The sequence below is a fragment of the Oncorhynchus mykiss genome, chromosome 29, assembly GCF_057628025.1.
Source record: "Oncorhynchus mykiss isolate SJ-2025 chromosome 29, ASM5762802v1, whole genome shotgun sequence".
Lineage (NCBI taxonomy): Eukaryota > Metazoa > Chordata > Actinopteri > Salmoniformes > Salmonidae > Oncorhynchus > Oncorhynchus mykiss.
This window is the reverse complement of record NC_143050.1, coordinates 39,419,941-39,433,979: the sequence shown is the minus strand read 5'-3', so window position 1 is coordinate 39,433,979 and position 14,039 is coordinate 39,419,941.

The following is a 14,039-nucleotide window of genomic DNA, read 5'->3' as shown; positions in this document are numbered from 1 at the left end:
CTAGGCTACTGGTCAAATTACTATAGATGACATCCCAAACCCCGTAGCGCGTGCACAGCATAGCCTTTTTGTCTGCTACCAAACTAATACCAAACGTAGGTCGACAAAAGGAAACCTTGGACATCAATGATCACGTGCTTTTGATAAAGTGAGACAGGCATTGGCACACTGCTTCAAAGTACACTTTATTAGCAACTTCTATGCATTCCTTGGTATCAAACGTAACATCACTAGCTATCATCAGTTGGGTTTTTATTTACCTTCATGCTGGGTTGACCCAGCAGATGTTTTTTTAAAATATATGCAGTCCATAGGTTATTTTCAGGAAGCACGGCCAATTGTGGCCGTTGGATTGCCGATAGGTCTCCTTGGCCAACCATTAGAATAAATGTAATTTGTATTTAAAACACTGGCATATTTTATCATCGGATCCAGCTTTGCCGGCTGAATTTAAATATCCACCACGTATTGTATAGGAGAGGTTGCAATTTACGCGATAAATTGTTTCACGCCAACTGCCAGCCCCAAAATAAAATTTGCCAAGCTCTTTTACGCCCTCTACCAAATGGTAGCTATAAACGCAGAGGATGCGCACAGTGCAACAATATGATCAAGTGTGAATATTTCTGCCACCCACACACAGGAAAACGGTTCCAAATAAATGACATTATTATGTGTTCCACCACCCATGTTATTTACATTATTAAATGTCCATGTGGCCTCTTATATCGGTAAAACCACCCGCTCTCTCAAACAGAGAATTAGTGAACATAAAAGTTCAATCGGGAGAAATTACAGGGATTATCCAGTCGCTGTACATTTCAATGACCTGAAGCATGACATTTCTACCTTTTAGATTTTGTGGCATAGAGAAAGTTAAGATATCAGACAGGGGAGGTGATATTAATAATACTCTGAGTAAAAAAGAGAATGTTTTGGGATTTTCAACCTCCAGACATTATTTCCTAAAGGACTTAATGATGAAATGCCTACAGTATGTATGTTATGTTGTGAATTTGAACATGAAATATGTGTCTCTTGTAGATTATTCTGACGTTTTTCGTATGTACCCTATGACTAATGAAAACTTGCTATGTCCTCATTGAGATTTTACAGACGTGTTTAATACACCTTATTTATACACTTTGGAAATATTTATGAAATGCATATTGTTATATTTGGTAGCACTTATTTATTTTTCCTTTGCCTCCAACCCCCTCCGATGTGTAGAACAGGTGTGGGAGGGGCCAGGTCCACATAATGGTGCAACTTTCAAAAAATCCCAAAAGCTCTGACGAAGGCCGTGTGGCCGATACGTAAGCTTATTAAAGATCAAGAGGAGTTTGCGGTTTCCTTTTTCCTTCATATTTATTATGGATCCCCATTAGCTGCTGCCAAAGCTACTCTTCACGGGGTCCAGCAAAATTAAGGCAGTTTATACAATTTTAAAAACATTACAATACATTCACAGATTTCACAACACACTGTGTGCCCTCCGGCCCCTACTCCACCACATATCTACAGTACTAAATCCATGTGTTTGTAATTGTGTGTGTGTCTGTACGCATGTATCTGTGCCAATGTTTGTGTTGCTTCACAGTCCCCGCTGTTCCATAAGGTGTTTTTTATCTGTTTTTTAAATCTAATTTCACTGCTGGCATGAGTTACTTGGTGTGAAATAGAGTTCCATGTAGTCATAGCTCTGTCATTCCTGTCCACTTCCCTTCAGTATTGTTGCACATTACATATTTATATGTAAAAATCAATATTTAAATATCATAACACAGTTGTAACTACCCCAACATAGACATAGGATCTTGCCGTAGTCAACTTGCGTAAGTCTCAATGGGCTGCAAATTTGTCAATCCTGAACCCTAGCATGTGTCGACAATGCAGCACTACAGATGAACCGGAATGAAATATACTCTCACCAGCTCTGACCCGGTGGATCATTACTCAATTACCCAACTAAGTGATCCAGCGCTGGGTTGTTTATTTGGTCTCTCTCTCTCTCCATATGACATTGCATTCCACTTCCTTGGTCATTTTATATACTCCTCTCTTTGTCTCAAACTGTGATTTGTGTGTGTTTTTGTATGGGTGAGATGTACTGTGCATGTATGAGTTTGCTTCCGGGCTTGTGTTAATGAATGGGGATATGTGTCTGTGTTTGTTACGTGTGTATATGCATAGTATTTGTGCATTTCTCTCTCCCTCGTGTGTGTGTGTGTGTATGAGTTCACATGCAGGCTGCAGTGGGTAGCCTGGGGACGTCCCTCACATCCAGATACATGCAATATTGTATAAACTGGGTTTATGTAGGTCAGAATAGGATGATGCAGGAAACAAAAAAAGAGAGTGATAGCCTACTGACAGAGAGAAAGAGAGGAATACACTGAGGAAAGTGTAGGGGAAAGTAAGGTGGGAGAGAGAGAGAGAGAGAGAGAGGTTTAGGGAGGCCATGGTTGGATCATGATTCAGGTGTTGTTGCGGTACAATCTCTCACTCTCACTCTCGTGTCATAGACGATTGCATTCAAAAAGTACTCAGACCCCTTCACTTTTAACACATTTGTGACCCGATTCAGGAAACTAGGTGTATGTCGCAAGTCACGACCTCACAGGAGAGCCGTTTGATTATTTTTTAATCGAAATTGCGTTTTTGGGCCAGAAATGCCTTCCCGACCATGTGAACTTTCATGTGCCTTAATAACAAACTATGCCATCTGTAAATACAAATCAAATGGTTACATTACAAGCCTAGTTGGTTTAGCCACAGAAAAAGTCAGGAACCTTCCCGCTAGCCATGATCGGCTGAGATAATGAGTGGGCTGGACATGCCGAGAGATGAGTTTGGATTGGTCTGAATTTTACCCCCTTTTCTCCCAAATTTCGTGGTATCCAATTGTTAGTAGTTACTATCTTGTCTCATCGCTACAACTCCCGTACGGGCTCGGGAGAGACGAAGGTCGAAAGGTCGTCCTTTAACCCGGACGACGCTAGGCCAATTGTGCGTCGCCCCACGGACCTCCCGGTCGTAGCCGGCTGCGACAGAGCCTGGGCGCAAACCCAGAGTCTCTGGTGGCACAGCTAGCACTGCTATGCAGTTTTGAAGTCCGTGTAATTCAAGTATAATAGCTAAGGAGATGGAGAAAACACCAGTCTGGCTTACATCTTCAAACCAACGGCAACCATGCATGGCATCAGGCAGGAGAAATGTCCAAAAATGATCTATACTGGTAAAATAGTCTAGCTAGCTACATTTTCAGATTACACATTTCTAATTAGTTTAATTTCAAGTGTACTGTTAGCTAGCTAACGTTAGCTGGCTGGGTCGTTTGCTAACGTTATGTGTATGATCTTATTCTTCGTATCTCAGACACATTTGCTTGACTAGTTATTGCCATAGAACCTATATGGCTAGCTACCTGCAGATTCATACCGTGTAGTAACGTCATGAGTTGTGATTATGGGCCATTGTTTAGCTAGATAGCTAGCTACATATCTTATCAAAAGACTTCACTATGCAAGTATCCATTTCAGTAGAATGTCACTGCAACTGTTGATAGATGTACTAGCTGGTAAATTTGCTCTGGCAGTCCGATTTCAGACCATGGGTAAGATAGTCTAGCTAGCTACATTTTCAGATATTAGGCTTTTCTAATTTTCACAAAGTATTTTTATTTCACGTTAAAGTGTACTGTTAGCTAGCTAGCTAACATTAGCTGGCTGGCTCGCTAAATAACGTTTCATCATGTGTTGGGATTCATTGTTTACCTAGCTAGATATCTAGCTACATTTATTAACAAAAGACTCATCTTAGTGTCCCAGAGCGCAGAATAACAGATTATTTTTTAAACGCTCAAAACCGTTGAATATGTCCATAGTCAGTAAACGCCGGCAACAAAGCGTAATTCAATTGTTGCCAGCAGCACAGTTACAGTGCCTTGCGAAATAATTCATCCCCCTTGGCATTTTTCCTATTTTGTTGCATTACAACCTGTAATTTAAAATATATTTTTTATTTTGATGTAATAGACATGCACAAAATAGTCAAAATTTAAGTGAAATTAAAAAAGGACTTGTTTCAAAATTAAAATAAAAAACGGAAAAGTGGTGCGTGTGTATGCATTCACCCCCTTTGCTATAAAGCCCATAAATAACATCTGGTGCTGTAACGGCTTTCATATAGTGAAGGAGAGTCGGACCAAACTGCAGCGTGTCGATTGCGATCCATGTTTATTTAAACAAACGTAAACACGACTAAACACGAACACTACAAAACAATAAACGAAACGAAAACCGAAAACAGCCTATACTTGTGTCAACTACCATCAAACAAGGACATCAAGACACTCAGGACAATCACCCACGACAAACTCAAAGAATATGGCTGCCTAAATATGGTTCCCAATCAGAGACAACGATAAACACCTGCCTCTGATTGAGAACCACTCCAGACAGCCATAGACTTTGCTAGATAACCCCACTAGCTACAATCCCAATACATACACACCAGAACCCCAGGACAAAACACACCACAATACAAAAAACCCGATGCCACACCCTGGCCTGACCCAATACATGAAGAAAAACACAAAATACTTAGACCAGGGCGTGACAGGTGCAACCAATTACCTCCAGAAATTGCATAATTAGTTGAATAAAGTCCACCTGTGTGTAAGTTTCACATGATCTCTGTATATACACACCTGTTCCAAAAGGCCCCAGAGTCTGCAACACCACTAAGCAAGGGGCACCACCAAGCAAGCGGCACCATGAAGACCAAGGAGCTCTCCAAACAGGTCAGGGACAAAGTTGTGGAGAAGTACAGATCAGGGTTGGGTTATAAAAATATATCAGAAACTTTGAACATCCCATGGAGCACCATTAAATGCATTATTAAAAAAATTAAAGGATATGGCACCACAACAAAACCTGCCAAGAGACGGCTGCCCATCAAAACTCACGGATCAGGCAAGGAGGGCATTAATCAGAGAGGCAACAAAGAGACCAAAGATAACCCTGAAGGAGCTGCAAAGCTCCACAGCGGAGATGGGAGTATCTGTCCATATGACCACTTTAAGCCGTCCATTCCACAGAGCTGGGCTTTACGAAAGAGTAGGCTAGAAAGAGAAAAATAAGAAAATAAGGAAGCTCATTTGGTGTTTGCCAAAAGGCATGTGGGAGACTCCCCAAACATATGGAAGAAGGTACTCTGGTCAGATGAGACTAAAATTGGGCTTTTTGGCCATCAAGAAAAACGCCATGTCTGGTGCAAACCCAACAACACCTCTCATTACCCCGAGAACACCATCCCCACAGTGAAGCATGGTGGTGGCAGCATCATGCTGTGAGGATGTGTTTTCATCAGCAGGGACTGGGAAACTGGTCAGAATTGAAGGAATGATGGATAGAGCAGCCTAACCAGCTCTGCTAGGGCGAGTAATGTTCAGTGAGCTGTTCTCTCTCTCTTAGATGTCTGGAAGTAGCTGGCAAGTTAGTACAGCATGCTCAGATCAACCCTTAAAGAGATGGGTGGGGCTAAGGCTTAAGAGGGTGTGAACAAGGCTGAATGGATGTAGACAAAGAAAGACTCTCCAAAAGTGCTGACAAAACATTGAAAGAGGGTTTTTTCAAATGTGAGTTGTTGTTGATCAGTAAAACAGTATTTAGTCAGCCACCAATTGTGCAAGTTCTCCCACTTAAAAAGATGAAAGAGGCCTGTAATTTTAATCATAGGTGCACTTCAACTATGACAGACAAAATGAGAGAAGAAAATCCACAAAATCACATTGTAGGATTTTTTATGAATTTATTTGCAAATTATTGTTGAAAATAAGTATTTGGTCACCTACAAACAAGCAAGATTTCTGGCTCTCACAGACCTGTAACTTCTTCTTTAAGAGACTCCTCTGTCCTCCACTCGTTACCTGTATTAATGGCACCTGTTTGAACTTGTTAGCAGTATAAAAGACACCTGTCCACAACCTCAAACAGTCACACTCCAAACTCCACTATGGCCAAGACCAAAGAGCTGTCAAAGGACCGGAAACAAAATTGTAGACCTGCACCAGGCTGGGAAGACTGAATCTGCAATAGGTAAGCAGCTTGGTTTGAAGAAATCAACTGTGGGAGCAATTATTAGGAAATGGAAGACATTCAAGACCACTGATAATCTCCCTCGATCTGGGGCTCCACGCAAGATCTCACCCCGTGGGGTCAAAATGATCACAAGAACGGTGAGCAAAAATCCCAGAACCACACGGGGGGACCTAGTGAATGATCTGCAGAGAGCTGGGACCAAAGTAACAAAGCCTACCATCAGTAACACACTACGCCGCCAGGGATTCAAATCCTACAGTGCCAGACGTGTCACCCTGCTTAAGCCAGTACATGTCCAGGCCCATCTGAAGTTTGCTAGAGAGCATTTGGATGATCCAAAAGAAGATTGGGAGAATGTCATATGGTCAGATGAAACCAAAATCTAACTTTTTGGCAATAACTCAACTCGTCGTGTTTGGAGGACAAAGAATGCTGAGTTGCATCCAAAGAACACCATACCTACTGTGAAGCATGGGGGTGGAAACATCATGCTTTGGGGCTGTTTTTCTGCAAAGGGACCAGGACGACTGATCCGTGTAAAGGAAAGAATGAATGGGGCAATGTATTGTGAGATTTTGAGTGAAAACCTCCTTCCATCAGCAAGAGCATTGAAGATGAAACGTGGCTGGGTCTTTCAGCATGACAATGATCCCAAACACACCGCCCGGGCAATGAAGGAGTGGCTTCGTAAAAAGCATTTCAAGGTCCTACAATGTGATTTTCTGGATTTTTTTCCTTATTTTGTCTGTCATATTTGAAGTGTACCTATGATGAAAATTACAGGCCTCTCTCATCTTTTTAAGTGGGAGAACTTGCAAATTGGTGGCTGACTAAATACTTTTTTGCCCCACTGTAAGTATTCGGACTCTTTACTCAGTACTTTGTTGAAGCACCTTTGGCAACGATTACAGACTTGAGTCTTCTTGGGTATGACTAAACTTGGCACACCTGTATTTGGGAAGTTTCTCTGTAGATCATCTTAAGCTATGTCAGGTTGGATGGGGAGTGTCACTGCACAGCTATGTTCAAGTCTCTACGGATATGTTTGATTGGGTTTAAGTCCGGGCCAGGTTTCCTCCAGATGTGACGCTTGGCATTCAGGCCAGAGTTCAATATTGGTTTCATCAGACCAGAGAATCTTGTTTTTTGGAAAACTCCAAGCGGACTGTAATTTCCTTTTACTGAGGAGTGGCTTTCGTTTGGCCACTCTACCATAAATGCCTGATTGGTGGAATGCTGCAGAGATGGTTTTCCTTCTGGAAGGTTCTCCCATCTCCACAGAGAAACTCTGAAGCTCTGTAAGTGACCATCGGGTACTTCTTCTTCCCCGATTGCTCTGCTTGGCCTGGCGACCAGCTCTAGGAAGAGTCTATGTGGTTCCAAACTTGTGCCACTGTATTCTTGGGGACCTACAATCCCGCAATTTTTTGATACCCTTCCCCAGATCTGTGCCTCGAGACAATTCTGTCTCGGAACCAAACCTCATGGCTTGGTTTTTGCTCTGACATGCATTGCCAACTGTGGGACCTTATAATGACAGGTGTGTCCCTTTCCAATCTCATGTCCAGTCAATTGAATTTACCAGAGGTGGACTCCAATCAAGTTGTAGAAACTTTGCAAGGATGATCATTGGAAACAGCATTTTTTATACATTTGCAAAATTGTTTAAAAACCTGTTTTTGCTTTGTCATTATGGGGTATTGTGTGTAGATTGATGAGGATAAAAAAAAATGTTATCAATTTTAGAATAAGGCTGTAACATAACAAAATGTGGAAAAAGTGAAGGGGTCTGAATACTATCCAAAAGCACTGTATGTCTGTGGTTGTGAAAACTCATTATCAGTTAGAGGCTAGAGCTGCTCTTTCTTTGCAAATGGGCTTTCCCTGATGAGTTGCCAGATTTGCACATTTCTTAATTATGGCCCATAAGCTTCGAGCTCTTCCCCTCTGCCTGCATTTCCTCCTCAACCCATTGGGTTGCCAGATTCTCAGATCTCTTAATTACTTCTAGTATATCCCAGGACACAGACGTCACTCACGGTAGAACTAACTGTGTTCCAGTTAATGTGTTGGTGTAATATGGGGTGCTCTCCATGGGTGTGAATGGGTTAGGAATTACTTGCAGACTTGGTTGGTGAAGTCTTGTTTGCTGTCCGTTGCTCTATTTGAGTATGTCTTCGCTGTCTAAAGAAAAACATATTTTTTAAAACATTTATTTAAAGCAGTAACTCAGTGTATTCTTACCATTTCATGACTCTACGACCAAGAAAATATATTCAAAATGTCATACTGAAGATTCATAATAATTGTATGTTTGTTAATGGGAAAATATTTTCAATTTCCTGAAAAAAATGTATTTTTTTAGAGATAACAGGTTTTCATCAGACAGCGATAATATGCTACTTCTGATGGGTTGCCAAACTCATTAGCAAGATCCTCTGTGTCTTCTATTGTATGGGTTGCCTTTGCAATCATAGAACTTGTGGCAGTATACTCCCCCCTTCTTGCCTGTACACAATGCCAGGCTGCCACTTCCACACATCAGATAAATCACTATCATTCGCTCAATCAGTTGTGATCAGCGGTGGGTGGGGATGGAATTGGTCTTGTTAGGCTGTTGCATTATCAGTAGTCTATACAGTACGTCACACAGTTACTAAATCATAGCTTGCGTGGTGCATGGGGATTTAAATGCGTGTTAGGATGGTAAGACCTCCATCTTGGTTGGTATTGAAACGCACGCACGCACACACACATACACCTCTTCTGATGATTTATCAGGTAAAACGGGCTTGCATTGTTTATGCCAGTTAAAATTGCCTCCTAAGTTCAGTTAGGTGGGGAATTGAATGCAGCTCATGATTCAGCTCATGATTCAGCTCATGATTCAAGCGCAGCACATTACAGCAGCGCTCTGGAGTTCAGTTATACAGTACATCAAAGGTGAGAGCTCAGTTTATTTCTGATTAATTTAGCGCTTTACTGTGGCTCCTTCCTAAATGGTATCCTATTACCCATATAGTTCTGGTCAAATGTAGTGCCCCATGAATATGGTGCTATTTGGGACACATTCTGTGTTGCTGTCTGAAAACACAGAAGGAATTATATCTAGACCAAAGATCCAAATCCGTTTGACAAGCTCTTCCTGCAGCACAAAGTATAAAACATTTCTACATTATTTTCTAGCCCTTTGACGTGTATGATTACATATTTGTGATCATTGTTGAATGGTCCCTGAAGCGTACCATCACAAATATGTGATTGGAACAGTAGCAACAGAAAGTATGATGCAACAAGCGTGTCTAAAGTGCATTGTTGTCTGAAAAGCAACTAAAAATGTTTTGTGCTGATGGGAAATAAAGGTTTCACCACTCTATTCCTCAATGTCACCGTTATTGTCAAAGATAAATGCTAATTTCATCATCCAAGTATCAAACAGCCAAACTCAATCCATAAACCAGTGTAAATAACAGGTTACGCTGACCAAAAAACCAAAACATAAGTTAGCGACCTAACAGCAAGACTTGTTTACAATGTACCATATCTCTGGTGAGCACAAGGTAGCAATGTAATATTATTTAGAAAAGAGAAGCGTGTCAGCTAAGCTAACAGCAGCTATGCTACAGTAGAAACGACAATACGATATACAGAAAATGAGGCACTTACTTTGAAAGGAACACACACACGTCAAAATATATTATTTGTAAGGAAAAAAATAATGAAGGGCGCCAGCCAGAAAATGTGCCAGGGGTAAAAAGGTTGTGCAAGGCCTGTTCTGACAACAGATAAGTAAATGTCTGCATACTTGATCTGGGGAAACACTGAGGAGGTGCTTCAGCTCCCGTTGAAGAGAGAAGTTAGTCCGGCTCAAAAATAAATGATCCGCAACAGTGAAATGGGCTACTTCTTCTGTGAATTAATGAGGAGGCGGAACACACCTGAATTAAAACTGTAAATAGAAAATAAAACTTGTTAGAAAACTATTTTTAAACTGACAAATTGAAACAAAGGCTAGTGCAAATTATTATTTGGAGTTCCTCATTTTGGTTTGGGCACAGTCTAACTTTAATCCAATTCATTTAAACACCAGAGTCATATACAAAGACGAGTTCATTAAAAGTGAATTGTAGGTAAATAGACATCCTCTTCTCAGAACAAGTAGTGCCTGTCTATTTACTGTATGATAATATTACTGTGACTCCAGCTTTGTCTCGCCTACCTCACACTCATCTATGTCTACCTCACACTCATCTCTGTCTCTACCTCACACTCATCTCTCTCTCTACCTCACACTCATCTCTGTCTACCTCACACTCATCTCTCTCTCTACCTCAAACTAATCTCTTTCTCTCTACCTCAAACTCATCTCTCGCTCTACCTCACACTCATCTCTGTCTACCTCACACTCATCACTGTCTACCTCACACTCATCTCTCTCTCTACCTCACACTCATCTCGCTCTCTCTCTCTCTCTCCCTCTCTCTCCCTCTCTGTCGGTCTCTCTTTCCCTCTCGCTCTCTCTCTCTCTCTCTCTCTCTCTCTCTCTCTCTCTCTCTCTCTCTCAGCCTGTTTCACAGTGCTATGGCTGGAGGCTAGCCAGATGGAAGAATTAATCACACTAATACAGCGTGTAGAAGACCTTGTTAAAACCTCTGTATTGCTTTTTTTCTATATTTATTATGATTAAAATATTTCCGCTGCATTTGCCATAGGCAGCTTGTGCAGTCGGTCAAAAGAGCATAATTGAAAAGCAGGAAATCAGGACAGAATCTGTAGGAACTCCAAGGAAGGAATCGGCTGTTCAAAATGTGTTACCACCCAAGCCAAAGAGATGCGTCTCAAATTATGTGAGTAAAATTGTACACACACACACACACACACACACACACACACACACACACACACACACACACACACACACACACACACACACACACACACACACACACACACACACACACACACACACACACACACACACACACGGCATCTAATGGGATCTACTAATGGAGCCTTTTGCAAGCACCACACAAAATCATGCACACATACAAGTAGAACAATATTAAATTGCTCCATGTTTTCCATCCTAAGAGCACACACACACCTGCATACACACACCGCCGCATGTGGCAGGGGCTACAGTCCATTACGGATTACAAACCAAGACACAGCAGTGATCTGCCCAATGATACCTTTCTACCAGAGGAACTCAATGCATTTTATGCATGCTTCGACAAAACAACATCTATCTGTGCATGAGGGCCCCCGCCGACCGAGAGTACTGGGTGACCTCGCTCCCCGAGGCCGACATGAGTACGTCAAACCCAGATGATGAGGGTAGGCATCATCCCCTCTGTCATGCTGACCCTCAACACGGGTGCCCCATAGAGGTTTGTGCTTAGCCCCCCCCCCCCCCCCCCCCTTAGTCCAACTCCAACACCATCATCAATTTTTCTCACGACACAACGGTGGTAGGCCTGATCACCGGCGACGATGAGACAGCCTACAGGGAGTGTGGTGCCAGGACAACAACCCTAACGTCAGTAAGACCAAAGAGTTGATCTTGGACTACAGTAAACAGGGAGGGGGGCAATATTCAAATGTTCAATAACGGAGCAACAATTCGGACACCAACAGGCTCTTGAACAGCTTCTATCCCCACAAGCCATAACACTCCTAGCTAGATGATAGCCAACAAAATGGCTACACAGACCATCTGCATTGACCCTTCTATTGTATTTTTGCACTGACTCTATGCACACTCATACACACGCACACTGACAATCCAACACACACATACTCATACACACATTCATACCGACTCTACACACACACAGAGACAGTCACATAAAATCATCATATTTGCTGCTGGTACTCTATTTATCATATATCATGATGCTTAGTCACCTTACCCCTATACATATCTACCGCTACCATTCTAGTAACCCTGCACATTGGAAATATGGTGTAGGCACAGACCCTGTATACAGCTTCTTACTTTCTCGTGTTCTTCTTATTCTATTTCTTGCATGTTTCTGTTCTATTGTACTTCATGTAACATACTACTGATACTGAGTACTGCATTGTTGGGAAAGAGGTCGTAAGAAAGGCATTTCACTGGACTTGTGCCGGTGACGATATAAAACTTGAGACAAATCTAAAGCTCTTCCTTTTGATTGAGAAACAAACATACAAACACAACATAGACCAAATCCAAATGAAATCTCCTCAGGAATATCATGCATCTTTAGAGGGCCACGCACATATACACACACACACACACACACACACACACACACACACACATGCTCAAGACAACCACACAAGGCACAAAGAAACACAGACCTGCACTCACATAAATCTCTGAACCAAAACAAAAATGAAAATCCTTATGCATTGTTGCGGCCCATCTTTCTTGTGCCACCCCCTCTACACCCCCCACATAAAACATAATACATCACATTATTTTTTTCTTGCACCAGAGGATGATAACGATGCCTTTTGAAATCTGTGTTTTGTGGATGCCCCAGGCAGGGCAGTCCCTTCCTTGGATTGGTGCTAGCTCTGTTAGTCAAATCAAATCAAATGTGTTTATGATGCCCTGTTTACATCAGCAGGTGTCACAAAGTGCTTATACAAAATACCCAGCCTAAAACCCCAAACAGCAAGCAATGCAGATGTAGAAGCACGGTGGCTAAGAAAAATGGCAGAAATCTCGGAAGAAACCTAGAGAGGAACCAGGCTCTGAGGGGTGGCCATTTCCCTTCTGGCTGTGCTGGTGGAGATTATAAGAACACATGGCCATTAAGACGAGATCGTTCCGCAAGATGTTCAAACGTTTATAGATGACCAGCAGGGTCAAATAATAATCACAGTGGTTGTAGAGAGTGCAACAGGTCTGCAACTCAGGAGTAAATGTCATTTGGCTTTTGTCACGAGAATTTTCAATCCCAATGATAATAACAATCAATCAATAGCTTTGACCAATCCCCGAGGTTTGTAAGACCATGGGTTTAATAATAATAATAATAATACAATAATAAGACTCAGCTAATGCAAAAGGTCAGTACAGTTTATTCAGTAGAACGTTCTAAAGACAAGAATACAAAACCATTCATTTTATACTGGCTCCTTACGCACATACCTTCACACACAAACAGCAGGTATCCTACGCACATACTGTATCACTACCCAGCCAACAAAGATTAGGGGGACCGTGAGAAGTACTCCTTGCCCTCTCCCAAATCTCTCCTAGCCAAGTCGGCACCGAATTTTGCTCAGACCGTCTGTTTATAAGATATGTAATGACGTTGGCCTGGGGGGTTGGTTTATGACAGTCATAAATACCTCTTCCACCCTTTTTCCTCTCTCTACCACACTAAGGTTACATTTGCAAAACCCTTGGTTAACATAGAGATTCTGGGAACGTCAGAAGGGTGGGGGAAATGAACTATATCCTGGTAACCAGAACAATTGAACATTTGCAGTGGTACTTAATGAATATGATGTCAGTTCGGTTGTCATCTGAGACATTCTCATCAATGATAAGATGACATAAACTCTACAGTGGAAAGTCAAACATCAGAGTTATCGGAATCACATGGAGTTGTTGTTCAATTTAAATGTTTGAATATGAAATTATTTGTGATGGGATGAAATGTGATTTTAGCTTCTAAAATGTGAGATGTGGGTTTTCATAAGTTAGGGCTGCTCAATCAGTGGCCCGCCTCTGTGAAGGGACAAGGGCTATAAAACTTTTCAAACACACCCTCCTCTCCCTTCCTATAAAAAGCCTTGACGACAATAGAACTTCTTGTTCCGATGAGGTAGGATGACGATCCTATGTCAGAATGGTTCAGAAAATAACTACAGGACGAAGCCAACATCAGCAGGAGCTTTGGTTGCGAATGGTATGAACTTTGAACTATTATTCAC